Genomic DNA, 14,810 nt, shown 5'->3' on the forward strand with positions numbered 1-14,810 from the left:
AATTAAAATTTGATGGGGAAGGAAGGAATGGAATATTTTTGTCCCCTCCTGAGTGTACTGCTACTTTTATTTTACTCTCAGAGCTCAGTATGACCATTATTATTATATCTCAACAGGTCACCAAAGGGGCAAAGTGCTAATCAGTTCATCCCTCAGTCTATTGTGCAGTGCCTGTTATGTAGAAAGTGCCTCATCAATTATGTGTTGAGTACACAAACAAACAAACAAACAAAAAATACATGTCAAGGAACAATGCAGTGTTGGATGGCATAGAGCCTGTGCTGGTGTTTGACGTGGGAAACAGTTTATGCACCAGAGATTGAGGACAGGATGGACCATTGGTTAAAGTTCATAAGGCACTTCAAGATCATAGTGAGTCTGGGCTGTGTCTGGGAGTCAAGATCTGAGAGCATCTTCTTAAGTTATGACTGAGAGGTGCTCCATCTGGGATTTTGGTAAGACTTGTATACTGTATCCTGGAAATTCCAAAGCCCTCAATGAGGTGGTGAGAGTGCGTGAGAGGGTTGGGACTATGGGAGAAGCACCAGGCTTTATTGATTGTTGGTTGTAACTGGAACAGGCCCTGGCTAGGGGTAGGGAAGCATTCCATGCTCATTTCTTGCAATTTGAAGCAATTCTATGATAAGCCTTAAGGTTCAACAGGACCAGAGGCCAGAGGAATTTTACCTATTGGGAATAATGGTTACTTTGGAACTTGACTTGGAGACACAAACATCATTAGAGCTTAGAGAGTTGAGGCAAACGGATTCTTGCCATTCAGATGTCAATTAATATTTTTAATTTGTAACTCTTTGAAACTGTGCTTCATCTCCTCACCAATAATATTTTTTAAATGAGTCACTAAGTATTTTTTGTTTGTTTTTAAAACAGCAATAGAAAATAAATTAAGAGAATAAAAGGAGTCTGAAGTAAATGCCTTTGAAAACCTGAATTAAACAAATGATTATCTAGGAAAATCTTAACACTCGAGAGTTAAAAATTCTCAGTAAACAAATTGCCTGGAATAATTTGTGGGATTTATTAAAGATCTAACTTCTCCTATCCACCAACATACCCCACTCCCTTCAAGGTTTTAGCATTTTTCAAACTGGAATCTGTTTATCTGTCATCACTTCTGCTGGAAACTGAACTCCTTCCAGAGAGAAGAAAGGAGTTTATGTAGTGAGAGAGGGGCAAGCTACAAGTTCAACTCGTTACCTTTAACCAGCACACTACTGCAGGTGAGTTATACAATTGTCTCACTGAATGAAGGCAGGTGTTGGGGGTCTTTCCCAACCAGAAAGTTGTTAGTGCAGGACCTGATGCTATCTTTTGCTTGGATAAATTTCTTCAGCCACCTATGTGAAGGCCCAAGTGGTTTCCATTTTGACAACCACAATCCCATGTTACACACCTTCAACTGGCTAAATAAAAACTTATGTTGTGACTAATAGCTTCTAGCAGGGTGAATGTCCAAGGCTTTGCAAGACTGCTAGGGGGTTTCCTATGAAACAATGCTTTACTAGTTCCAAGAATGTTAGACCTGCATGAAACCTTTGGAGATCATATAGTATAATACTGTCTCCCCACAACCCTAGTTCTCTCATATTACAAGTGAGAAAACCAAGACTTCGGGGAGTGAAGTGAAATGCCCGAGGTCAAAGGGTATGAGAGTCGAAGCCTTAGGACTCAAACCAAGACTCCTCATTCCCATTCTATTGCTTTTTCCAGCCACAGCTTCTGATGCTAATAGTCTAAGTCCGCTGGTCAGTTACAACAGCATAGTGAGAAGAGGAGTGGGGATTGGGACCTTTGCCTTGAAAGCAATAAAAAAGTGGAGCTTAGAATATGCAAGACAAGTTGTCTGGGCTGGTTTCAGCCTTTGTTGTAAAAAGACCTTCATACCACTGCCATCTCTGGTCTGACCCCAGGTTTCTTTAACTGTATAGGTGGTAGGAAAACTCACATCATAGTATGATTTATCTTGAAGACAAGTTTCATTTGCTCTATAGTTTTAAAGATTTTGAAAATGAATGCCTGGGCAGTCAACCACAGTGCTCACCACTCCCTAATGTCTCATACCAGGCCAACCTGAAGAGTAAAGAGTGTGACTGTGTTGGCAGGCATCAGCTATATGTGTTCTTGTGCTTCCATGTATGTATATATCCTGATATTTGTGCATAAAACCTGCATCTAACACCATATTAGGCTCCCAAAATAGGCTCCCACAAACTTGCATATGGTTTTAGGAGAATGTTTCCCTCTACACATGTAATCATACAATTACCTGTGTGCAAGGTTATGAATAAAAAATGTCTATATGTATCTGTAAGTGTGAAAGTTAGCTGCTGGTTGGTTTTTGGCAGACAATTGTTATGATTTCACTAAGAGTGTTCATGTAGGTAAGTGTTAAGGGTGGAACCCTCCAATGCATGGCTGTCCCTGCCTCTGGAGACCAGGCTCTTGAGCAGAGTGTCTCAACCAGTCAGATATTTCCTCACCACACCACTCCCTTTGGACAATGTGTGCAATAAGACTTGCCCTGCCTCTGGATTTCAGGGGAGCACAACTGTCAGCACCGGGTCCATGGTAGTCCCTTTTCCTTCTCTGCTTGTTGTGTTCAGGAAACTGCAAGATTGCTAGTGTAGTTGGAGACTTGTGCAGGAAAGATACCATAACAGGAGATGAGATTAAAGAGTGAATGTGATATAATGTTTGGCAGGTCATAGGGTGTGTGCAACAGGAAACCACTGTAGGGTTCTAAGCAGAGAAGTGACATAATTTTGCATAAAAGTCCATTCTGGTGCATCAAAGAGAGACTATAAGGGGGCAAGGCAGTAACAGAGGGTCCAGTTAAAAGCTATGATGATAACAGAGGTGAAAGAGGGTTACCAGTGTGATACATATGAAGGGGAATGAGAAGTGTGAGGGGTCCCAGTCCCTTTTGAAAGTAGAAATGACAGTATCCATGAATGTGGTATGAGAGTGAGAGGAATCCAAAGATGTTTCCAAAGGTTTTGGACTGAGCAAGGGAAAGGATAGAGTTGACATTTCCTGGGATGGGAAGAATTATGGGAGGAATGGATTTGAGGGAAAGGGAATCAGGGACTTAGTTCTGTATCATGAATTTGAATTTAAGATGACTTTCAGAGATCCAGGTGGTGATGTGGAGTATGCATGAAACATAAGCCTGGAGTCCAGAGAGAGGACTGACCTTGAAACATTAATGTGTGATTCCTTTATTTGCAGGTAAAATCAAAACATAGGTAGAACTGTGTATGATTCTTAGAAAGTGAGCACAGGTGAAGATAACATTTCTGAGAAGCCAACTCTAGAGCACTGCAATGCAAAAAGTTCAAAGCAGTGAGGAGTAACTAGCCATGACTCTGAAAAATAGCAGACACTGAAGCAGAAGCACAGTCAAGAGACAGAAATGTCCTGTAAATTAAGTGAGGAAAGTATTACAAGGAGGAGGAAGTGATCAATTGTGTCAAATTTTACTTTTCAGTCAAGTAAGACCAGAACTGAGAAATAATCACTAGGTTTAACAATACGCAGGTTAGTTGGGGACCTTGAGAAGAGCTATTTCCATGGAGTGGTGGGGATAAAAGTTTGACTAGGGTGGGTTAAAGAAAAAAATGGGATTAGCATAAGTGAACAAATCAAGACCACATAATGATTTTTGAGGAATTTTGGTGTACAGAGATGATGCAGTAGATGGAGTGGGTTGTACAGTTAAGGTGGGGTGTTTTGTTTCTTTCTTGTTGGTTTTGTTGTTGTTGTTGCAGGGGAGACTTTGTGGAATGTTTGTGTACTGATGGGAATCATCCAGTAGATAAAGGTAAATTGATGATGTGGCAAAGAGCACGGACAGCATTGCTGGGACCATGCACTGAATAGTCAAGAAGGGGTGTAATCTAGTGGCCAACGGTAGGGATCGGTTTTCATAGGAATGTAGAGAGTTTATGCATAGTGATGAAAGGGAAAGCAGAATATCGAGTTGCGATGCATGGAGGTGAGAAGTTTTTTAAGGCCATTCCTTTACTTTCATGTTCTCAGTGTCATCAGTTGAGACTGGGTGATATGGTTTGGCTGTGTCCTTACCCAAATCTCATCTTGAATTCCCACATGTTGTGGGAGTGACCTGTTAGGAGGTAACTGAATCATGCGGGCAGGTCTTTCCTGTGCTGTTCTTCATGATAATGAATAAGTCTCACAAGATCTGATGGTTTTAAAAAGAGAAGTTTTCCTGCACAAGCTCTCTTCTCTTGTCTGCCACCACGTGAGATGTGCTTTTCATCTTCTGCTGTGATTGTGAGGCCTCCCCAGCCACATGAAACTGTAAGTTCATTAAACCTCTTTCTGTTGTAAATTGCCCAGTCTCAGGTATGTCTTTATCAGCAGCATGAGGACAGACTAATACAGTAGGCATTCCAGTAGTAAATGGAATTCTTCAAAGGATAAGGTGTGAACTGCAATGCCTAACATGGAGTGAGTAGACAGGGGAAGTGCATGAAGTTGTACTACCATATTCTTGACACTATTCTAGGCACAGGAGATGCAGTCATGGGAACACACATTTGGAGCATATATTCACTCATGGGTGTTAGTTTGATAACAAGGTGGGGTTGGAGGAAGTATCTGGTACCTGGTTCCCCTCACCGGCTTCAGGGCAAAGGATACATATTCTGGTAAAACACAGGCCTTGGCCTCCAGATAAAACAAAATTCATTCTAACTACCCCTCACCTGGAGGCACAGGGATGGAGGATGGGGAGGGGATGGTGTTGGAACACTGAGGGGCCTAGTGGTCTATTTCTCTGCAGCTGAGAGTTAAGGTATTTTGCTCCTAAGAGTCAGCCCCTCTCCAACAGATACTCCACTAACCTTTGCTGTCAAATGTCTGGCTCACCCTCCTACTCTGTCTGGCTTCTGGTTGCTATGGCAATGTGTCCAGGAACACTGCTCTCCCAGCGTAAATGAGTGGGAGCCTGCTAATGTAGACAGGGGTGCATTATGGGACCAGGGGAAAATCCTTGAAGGCAAGAATAGCCTAATACACTTAGGTACTTCAGTGACTAACAGCTTCCAAAGCCCCTCCACCAGGCATTTACACCACCACCCCCAGAAGGCAGGCGAGGTAAATTGCAAACAGGGAGCCTTAGAGCACATAGCAGAGGCTTTCATTGGTGTCATTTCCCAGAAAAATCCAGTGTGTTAGGAAATCTTCAGTTGCTCATGTTCCAAGGTAGTCTCAGTGTGCTCTCACTAGTAGTGCACTGTCTTACAGAACTGCTGAGCACCAAGCACTATGAGAACCTTAAGTATATGCCAGGTAATTTAATAGGAACTAGGGATACTCAATGAAAATGACATGCTCACAGGTGTGGGTTTGTGGCCATGGCAGGGTTTAGCCTAAGGGAACAAGTTCTGATGTCAACCCAGACATTCATCTTTAATAGGTGGCAGCCTTCCTCATTCTCACTCTAACTTTTTTCTTCCATGAAGCACACAGGGGCAAAGATAAAGGTAGGACTGAGGTTTGTGTGAAGTTTGTTCTGAGGTGCTCATTTTCCCCTTCTCTCTAGCTGAGACCCTCTTTGTCTTAACTCCATCAGTCTTGCTTAGCCATGCAAGCTTCCAGACCCATAATCAGCTTTGAGTATCAGTGTCCAGACGTACAATAGCCTAGTCTGCCTGGTGGCTGGTTTCTATGGCAATCCTGCCAAGAGCTTTTCTCCCTAAATGAAATAAAAAGAGAGAATAAAAGAAGAGCAGGTGGCTGCCCATGTGGAGAATGGAAAAGAATTAAAATTTGAATATCCTAATTAGACTAACTGATAGACTTTTGAATTTAACAGGCCACAAATACAGGCCAAGGCAGCAGGGGAACTGACTGGGAAAAGAGAGCTTCAAACAAGAAAAAAAATTAAAAGGCCTGTTTTCATTCAAGAAACTTCTATGGAGAGTTGAAAGATAAGGAAATTAGGAGTAGGACTCAGGATGAACTCAGTAATTGGTACTGCCTATTGAAAAATCCAGATTCAAATCCATCTACTTGGAGCATGTTGGTAGGGAGGTGTCCAGAATTACTTCCCTGGGAAGAGAATGGGCCTGGTGCCCCTCCCTCTGGTCTGGTGGCTGAGGGCACAAGCCAAGGTGTTGACACCCAGGTCCACAGCGCCCATGGCATCCAGGTCGGGGATAGTTTGAAGCACTCAGCTACTCTGTTGCCCACTTGTTTGCAGGTTAAGATCTGCCTCATTTTCCTTCTTTCAGCCTCTCTTCTCCAATTAACATTCTGGACTCTATAATCAGCTTAGGTGTCTAATGACTCCATCATAGCTTAAAAGGTCCTAGCTGCTGGTTGCTATGGTGATGCAGCCAGGCGCTCTGCTCACTAAGTTAAAATAAGAAAGAACCTGAGGTGGGTAGGGGACAGTGCATGGAGAGGGTCAAGATTGAAGTTGACAATAAGCTAATTACACTAATTGATAGCTTTTGCTAACTAAAATATCCATAAATACATGCCCCAGGACAAAGGTAGAGGGAGCTTACCTGGGAAAATAAAGTATCAAGCACAAAAGAAGAGGCTTTCACTATAGCCATTTCCAAGAAGCAATCCAGAGGCTAAGAAAAGGCTCTATCTGCTCAAGATCAGAGGATATGGGTCTTATGAACACACAAGCATGTTAGGGGATCAAGGTCCTCATTTGTGGCAGTCTAAGACTCCTCCATTGTCAGTTGTGGCTGCTTAGATGGGGAACTGAGTCTCCGAAGTGGAAAGGGACTAAAACTAAATCACATGCTAGGTTAGCAGCAGAGCTGTGAGTGGAGTTCAAGGCCCTGCATCACCATGTCAGAGCTCTCTCTCTGACTCCAATCGGCATCCAGATAGAGCCCAGGATGGTCAACCCCCTTCCCCCCATTTTATAGATGAAGAACTGAATTCCAGAAAAGGGAAGAAAACTGGCCAGGGTAACACAGTTTCTTCTGAAATGAGAACACAGCTCTCCTGGCTTTTAAAGTGGATCAGGTAAATGGCCAGTCAGTCAAGAATTAGGTCAGAGACAATGGAAATAGACAAAGGAGCACCATACTTTACAGGAATTCTACACAATTTATAAGCCAGGGTAAAAAAAAGATTCTCAGTGATTCTAAGTGATGGGAAGAAATGGGTGCCATTAAAAGAGAGAGAGGGGAAAAGGAACAAAGGAGAAAAAGGGACACAGAAAAACTCCCCTGTATATGACTGTTATTTTCTTTGGAAAGAGTCCCTTCCTTGAGCAACAGGTGGAAATAAGATTCACAGGTTTTCCTCCCAGAATATTTTGCTACAGAACCTAGGGGAGTGTGATGCTAATTTGCAGGTTTCTGAGCGGCCTCTCATCAGTGTGTAGATTTAAAAAAAAATAGTGCATCAGAGTGAAGAAATGACATCCCTAATATCAGACCCTGCGTTAGTGGTCAAAGCTGTTAGTGGATCCCAGCCCTTATGATGACCTTGGCAGGGCTCTTCTAGCAGGAGTGTAGGCAGCAGGAAGAGCACTCTCTATGTGCCTGGCACTTCCATGCGGAGATTATGATTACACCTGGGAGTCAGGGGACATGATGAGAGAGAGGCATCCCCCATGCACTTTCCTGAAAGGACCTGGTTCCCCTTCCTCTGGCCTGTGGGCAAAGGATACATGGCTTCGACCAGTAAGACTTTAAAGTGCAGCGGGAGAAAATAGTAACTGTGGCCAGTATGGACATAGAAAGAGTTAAAAGGAACCGCTCCCTCCCGCCGTTGGCTGACGTGGAGGGCCGGAGGTGGTTGCCGGGGCGACGGCGGCTGCGGCGCGGCGCGGCGGCGGCGGCTGCAGCGGCGGCGGCAACAGCAGCAGCGGCGGCGGCGGCGGCAGGGGCGGCGGACGACCGCATCCCAGGCTCGCGGGCGGCGGGCCCGGGTGAGTGCACACCCGGCGCGCGGCCGGGCTCCCGGTTGTGTCACCTTGTCCCGCTGCAGCCGAGATGCTGGGGGAGCGGGGCCTTCCACATCCCTCCGTGTGTGTGTGACTTGTGCATCATGGACAATTTTGCTGAGGGAGATTTCACTGTGGCAGATTATGCCTTGTTGGAAGACTGCCCTTATATGGACAATTGTGTCTTTGCTGCTGAATTTATGACTGATGATTATGTTCGTGTGACTCAGCTTTACTGTGATGGGGTGGGTATGCAATATAAAGATTATGCCCAAAGTGAGAGGAATTTAGAATTTGACATCTGCAGTATATGGTGTAGTAAACCAATTTCTGTCCTACAAGAGTATTGTGATGCCATTAAAATAAACATTTTCTGGCCACTTCTGTTTCAACATCAAAACAGTTCTGTAATATCACGATTGCATCCCTGTGTGGACGCCAGCAATTCACGTGCTTCCGAGATAAATTTGAAGAAATTACAACATCTTGAGTTGATGGAAGATATTGTGGATTTGGCAAAGAAAGTTGCTAATGATTCATTCCTTATTGGAGGCTTATTGAGAATTGGTTATAAAATAGAAAATAAAGTATTGGCAATGGAAGAAGCTCTGAATTGGATAAAATATGCAGGCGATGTAACAATTCTAACTAAATTAGGATCAATTGACAATTGTTGGCCTATGTTAAGTATTTTCTTTACTGAATACAAGTACCACATAACTAAAATTGTAGTGGAAGACTGCAATTTGCTTGAAGAACTTAAAACCCAAAGTTGTATGGATTGTGTAGAGCAAGGAGAACTAATGAAAATGAAAGGAAATGAAGAGTTTTCCAAAGAAAGATTTGATATAGCTATTATCTATTACACCAGAGCCATTGAATATAGACCTGAAAACCACCTTCTTTATGGTAACCGAGCTCTTTGTTTTCTTCGTACTGGACAGTTTAGAAATGCACTTGGTGATGGAAAGAGAGCCACTATTCTGAAGAATACTTGGCCAAAGGGTCATTATCGTTATTGTGATGCTCTTTCTATGCTGGGGGAATATAACTGGGCTCTGCAAGCAAACATAAAAGCTCAAAAACTCTGTAAAAATGACCCTGAGGGAATCAAGGATCTAATTCAGCAACATGTAAAGTTACAAAAACAAATAGAAGACCTACAAGGTCGAACAGCAAATAAGAATCCAATTAAAGCCTTTTATGAAAACAGAGCCTACACACCTAGGAGTTTGTCAGCACCTGTATTTAGTACTTCACTTAACTTTGTGGAGAAGGAAAGAGATTTCAGAAAATTTAATCACGAAATGGCCAACGGTGGTAATCAGAATCTAAAGGTGGTGGATGAGGCATTGAAGGTAGATGATTGTGACTGTCATCCTGAATTTTCACCACCATCAAGTCAGCCTCCAAAACATAAAGGAAAACAAAAATCTGGAAACAATGAATCAGAGAAGTACAGTTCTAGTTCACAATTGACTTTACCAGCAAATTTGAAGAACATCTTGGAGAAACAGTTTTCTAAATCTTCCAGAGCTGCACACCAGGATTTTGCTAATATAATGACAATGCTGAGAAGCTTAATTCAAGATGGCTATACAGCCTTATTGGAGCAGCGTTGCCGCAGTGCCGCACAGGCCTTTACAGAGTTGCTGAATGGTTTAGATCCTCAAAAAATAAAGCAATTGAACCTGGCCATGATTAACTATGTCTTGGTTGTCTATGGACTTGCCATTTCTCTCCTTGGAATAGGACAGCCTGAAGAACTAACTGAAGCTGAAAACCAGTTTAAGAGGATTATTGAACACTACCACAATGAGGGACTTGATTGCTTGGCCTACTGTGGAATTGGAAAAGTATATTTGAAAAAAAACAGATTTCTAGAAGCTCTCAATCACTTTGAGAAAGCAAGAACCTTGATTTATCGTCTTCCTGGAGTGTTAACTTGGCCCACAAGTAATGTGATTATTGAAGAGTCCCAGCCAGAAAAAATAAAGATGCTGTTAGAGAAATTTGTTGAAGAATGCAAGTTCCCTCCAGTGCCAGATGCCATTTGTTGCTATCAGAAGTGCTGTGGATATTCTAAGATCCAGATATATATAACTGATCCAGACTTTAAGGGTTTTATACGTATCAGCTGTTGCCAGTACTGTAAAATAGAATTTCACATGAATTGCTGGAAGAAGTTAAAAACTACAACCTTTAACGATAAAATTGACAAGGACTTTCTACAAGGAATATGTCTTACCCCTGACTGTGAAGGTGTTATTTCTAAGATTATCATCTTCAGCAGTGGTGGTCAAGTTAAATGTGAATTTGAACACAAGGTCATAAAAGAAAAGGTTCCTCCAAGACCTATTCTGAAACAGAAATGTTCTAGTCTAGAGAAACTAAGACTGAAAGAAGACAAAAAATTGAAGAGAAAGATCCAAAAAAAAGAAGCAAAAAAATTAGCACAAGAAAGAATGGAGGAGGACTTAAGAGAAAGTAATCTACCCAAAAACGAAGAGCAGAAAGAAACTGTAGACAATGTTCACCGCTGTCAGTTCCTTGATGACAGAATTCTACAGTGTATAAAGCAGTATGCTGACAAGATTAAATCCGGCATATGGAATACAGCCACGCTTCTCAAAGAATTGCTTTCTTGGAAAGTTTTGAGCACAGAAGACTATACAACCTGTTTTTCAAGCAGAAATTTTCTAAATGAAGCAGTGGACTATGTTATTCATCATTTGATTCAAGAAAAGAGCAGAGTAAAGACAAGAATATTTCTGCATGTTTTGAGTGAGCTTAAAGAAGTGGAGCCCAAATTAGCCGCCTGGATCCAAAAACTTAATAGCTTTGGCTTAGATGCCACAGGACCTTTCTTTTCTCGGTATGGAGCATCTCTTAAACAGCTTGATTTTAGCATCATGACTTTCCTCTGGAATGAGAAATATGGTCACAAACTAGACTCTATAGAAGGAAAGCAACTTGATTATTTCTATGAGCCAACATCACTGAAGGAAGCCCGTTGTTTAATATGGCTGCTAGAAGAACACAGAGACAAGTTCCCAGCATTGCATAGTGCTTTAGATGAATTCTTTGATATAATGGACAGCCGCTGTACTGTGTTAAGGAAACAAGACGGTGGCGAAGCACAGTTTAGTTCTACCAAGGTGAAAAACAAAGGCAAGAAAAAGAAGCTAAAGGATTCAAAACCTATGTTAGTTGGGTCTGGAACAACTTCAGTAACTCCAAATAATGAGATCATCACTTCAAGTGAAGACCATAGCAATCAAAATTCAGATACTGCAGGCCCATTTGCAGTGCCTGACCATCTTCGGCAAGACATAGAAGAATTTGAAGCTCTCTATGACCAACACAGTAATGAATATGTTGTCCGCAATAAGAAGCTATGGGACTTTAACCCAAAACAAAAATATTCAACTCTATATGATTACTTCTCTCAGTTGTTGGAGGAACATGGTCCCTTGGACATGAGTAGCAAGATGTTCTCTGAAGAATATGAGTTTTTCCCAGAAGAAACTCGACCAATACTAGAAAAAGCAGGAGGTTTAAAATCTTTTCTCTTGGGATGTCCTCGTTTTGTTGTGATTGACAACTGCATTGCATTGAAGAAAGCTGCATTACGGCTCAAGAAAAAAAGAAAGAAGAAAAACATTAAAACAAAAGTAGAAGACATTTCAAAAGCAGGAGAGTATTTACAAGTTAAACTACCACTGAATTCAGCTGCTAGGGAATTTAAACCAGATGTAAAGCCTAAACCAGTGTCAGATTCATCTTCAGCACTACCTTCTGAAGATGTGAAGCCCAAACCTGCGTCTGCTAATTCTCCCAAGCCAGCTTGTGAAGATGTGAAGGCTAAACCACTATCTGGTAATTCTTCTAGGCAAGTTTCTGAGGATGGGGAAACCAAAGGGGTTTCTTCTAATTCTCCCAAACCAGGCTCTGAGGATGCAAATTACAAACAAGTCTCCTCTAATTCCCCTAAACCGGTTCTTGAGGATGTGAAACCAACTTATTGGGCTCAATCCCATTTGGTCACAGGATACTGTACGTATCTTCCTTTCCAGAGATTTGATATCACCCGGACACCACCAGCATACATAAATGTGTTACCAGGTTTGCCCCAGTACACCAGCACATATACACCCTTGGCCAGCCTTTCTCCTGAATATCATCTACCAACATCAGTACCAGTGGTGCCGTCTTTTGTAGCCAATGACAGAGCAGATAAAAATGCTACTGCCTATTTTGAGGGTCATCATTTGAATGCTGAAAATGCTGCTGGTCACCAGATTGCCTCCGAAACACAGATCCTTGAGGACTCTTTGGTAACATCTGTAAAGTCACAGTGCAGCACAGGTGATGCTTATATGGTCCTAAGTGAGTCTGACAGAAATGATGGGCATTGTGGAAATTCTAACAACAAATGTGAAGTAATTCCAGAAAGCACCAGTGCAGTAACAAACATTCCACACGTGCAGATGGTTGCCGTACAGGTATCTTGGAACATAACACACCAAGAAGTCAATACTGAGCCATATAATCCTTTTGATGAACAACAAGGGGAAGTTTCACGGATTGAAAAGGAGTACCAAGTATTACAAGACCAACTTAAAGAAGCGTGTGAAAATTATGAGCAGATAATACTTAAGGGCTTAGAAGAAACCAGGGACCTGGAAGAAAAGTTGAAAAGGCACTTAGAAGAAAACAAGATGTCAAAGATGGAATTAGATTGGTTCCTTCAAGATCTGGAAAGAGAAATTAAAAAATGGCAACAGGAAAAAAAAGAAATCCAAGGAAGACTAAAATCACTGAAGAAGAAAATTAAAAAGGTTTCAAATGCCAGTGCAATGTATACCCAGAAAAATGATGGAAAGGATAAGGAACATGAATTACATCTGGATCAGTCCCTTGAAATCAGAAACACACTTACAAACAAGAAAATGAAAATAGAAGAGTGCATAAAGAAAGGGAAAGAGGATTATGAAGAGAGTCATCAGAGAGCTGTGGCTGCAGAGGTATCCGTACTTGAAAACTGGAAGGAGAGTGAAGTGTATAAGCTACAGATCATGGAGTCACAAGCAGAATCCTATCTGAAGCAGCTGGAGCTGATTAGCCATGATCCTGCAGCATATCCTCACAAGCAGTCTGATATATGTTCATGGGAATTGTTTCTTTCTCATGTTACAAAAGAAATTGAGAAAGCAAAGTCTCAGTTTGAAGAACAAATTAAAGCAATTAAAAATGGTTCTCGGCTCAGTGAACTTTCTAAAGTGCAGATTCCCAAGCTTTCATTTCCTGCCTGTAACGTGGTTCATCCTGAGTTACTCTCTGAGTCTTCAGGCCACGATGACCAAGGGCTTATGACTTCTGCAAGCTATGTGACTGGAAACCTCGCAGCATTTCACAGGGATTCCAGTGTGTTCTCTGCCAGCGATTCCCCAGGGAAGGCTCCTTCTGCGCTGTTGCCAGGACCACCCCCAAGTCAGCCTGAAGCCACTCAGCTGCCAGGGCCAAAAAGGGATGGCCAGGCAGCTCTGTCAGAGCAAAGCCCCGTGGCTGATCGGAAGCAGCCTGTTCCTCCAGGACATGCTGCACGTTCAAGCCAGTCTCCAAAAAAGCCGTTCAATAGTATTATTGAGCACCTGTCAGTGGTATTCCCATGTTACGATAGCACTGAGCTTGCTGGTTTTATTAAAAACGTGCGAAGCAAAAACAAGAGCTCACTTTCAGGATTGAGTATTGATGAAATTGTCCAAAGAGTGACAGAACACATTCTAGATGAACAGAAAAAGAAAAAGCCAAACCCAGGAAAGGACAAGAGGACTTATGAGCCCAGTTCTGCTGCCCCCGTGACCAGGTCCTCCCAGGACCCACCCTCGGCTGTTATTGCACCATCACTCAAAACCAAGGGGCAGAAAGCAGAAGATGTCCCTGTGAGGGTTGCACCGGGTGCAAGTTCCTGTGAAATATGCCACAAGATGTTCAAATCAAAAAACGTGTGTGTGCTCAAATGTGGGCACAAGTATCACAAAGGGTGCTTTAAGCAGTGGCTTAAAGGGCAGAGCACTTGCCCAGCCTGCCAGAGTCATGATCGCCTGTCAGAAGAGTAGCCTGCACCTTCTGGAAGAGGCTGGCCCAGTGAGAAATGGGAGCTGCCTTCCTGCTCCCCTAGGTAGTCACACTTCACTAAAGCGTCATCCACCGGCATGCTGAATTGGAAGAATGACAATTTCCTATCACTGGTGTAAAAAGCAAACATTTGAAGACCCTTTTTCATTGTGTGTCACAAAGCTAAATTCATGGAAATCGTTAATATCATTGATATTAAGTAATTTCCCCATTTCGAGTGAATACTTTGATGATGGCCAAGCAGTGGCTAATAAAATGCCAGCTACCACACTCGTGGGTCGCTGGGGCTGTGCAGGGCTCTTTGAGGTGGGTGGCTTCTTTTGGAAAGTACTGTGAGTGCCTTGAAGCAGTATTCTAGTGATAAGAATTCTTGGCCGGGCGGTGGCTCAAGCCTGTAATCCCAGCACTTTGGGAGGCCGAGACGGGCGGATCACGAGGTCAGGAGATCGAGACCATCCTGGCTAACACGGTGAAACCCCGTCTCTACTAAAAAATACAAAAAACTAGCCGGGCGAAGTGGCGGGCGCCTGTGGTCCCAGCTACTCGGGAGGCTGAGGCAGGAGAATGGCGTGAACCCGGGAGGCGGAGCTTGCAGTGAGCTGAGATCCGGCCACCGCACTCCAGCCTGGGCGACAGAGCCAGACTCAGTCTCAAAAAAAAAAAAAAAAAAAAAAAAAAAAAAAAAAAAAAAAAAAGAATTCTTAAC

The 14,810-nt window shown here is 42.7% G+C and overlaps 1 pseudogene across 2 annotated transcripts; it reads left to right on the forward strand.

Annotated features, from left to right (window-relative positions):
* The first annotated feature begins 7,887 nt into the window (after window positions 1–7,887).
* On the forward strand, window positions 7,888–14,438 carry LOC112615955 (annotated as a pseudogene). 2 transcript variants are annotated; one of them, XR_003117517.1, is made up of 2 exons: window positions 7,888–7,948; window positions 8,913–14,438. The product of XR_003117517.1 is annotated as an E3 ubiquitin-protein ligase TTC3 pseudogene, transcript variant X2 (transcript). The 2 variants fall into 2 exon arrangements; XR_003117515.1 differs by lacking the exon at window positions 7,888–7,948 and having other exon boundaries at window positions 8,068–14,438.
* Window positions 14,439–14,810: the final 372 nt, after the last annotated feature.

Source organism: Theropithecus gelada, chromosome X (genome assembly GCF_003255815.1).
Source record: "Theropithecus gelada isolate Dixy chromosome X, Tgel_1.0, whole genome shotgun sequence".
NCBI classification, from domain to species: domain Eukaryota; kingdom Metazoa; phylum Chordata; class Mammalia; order Primates; family Cercopithecidae; genus Theropithecus; species Theropithecus gelada.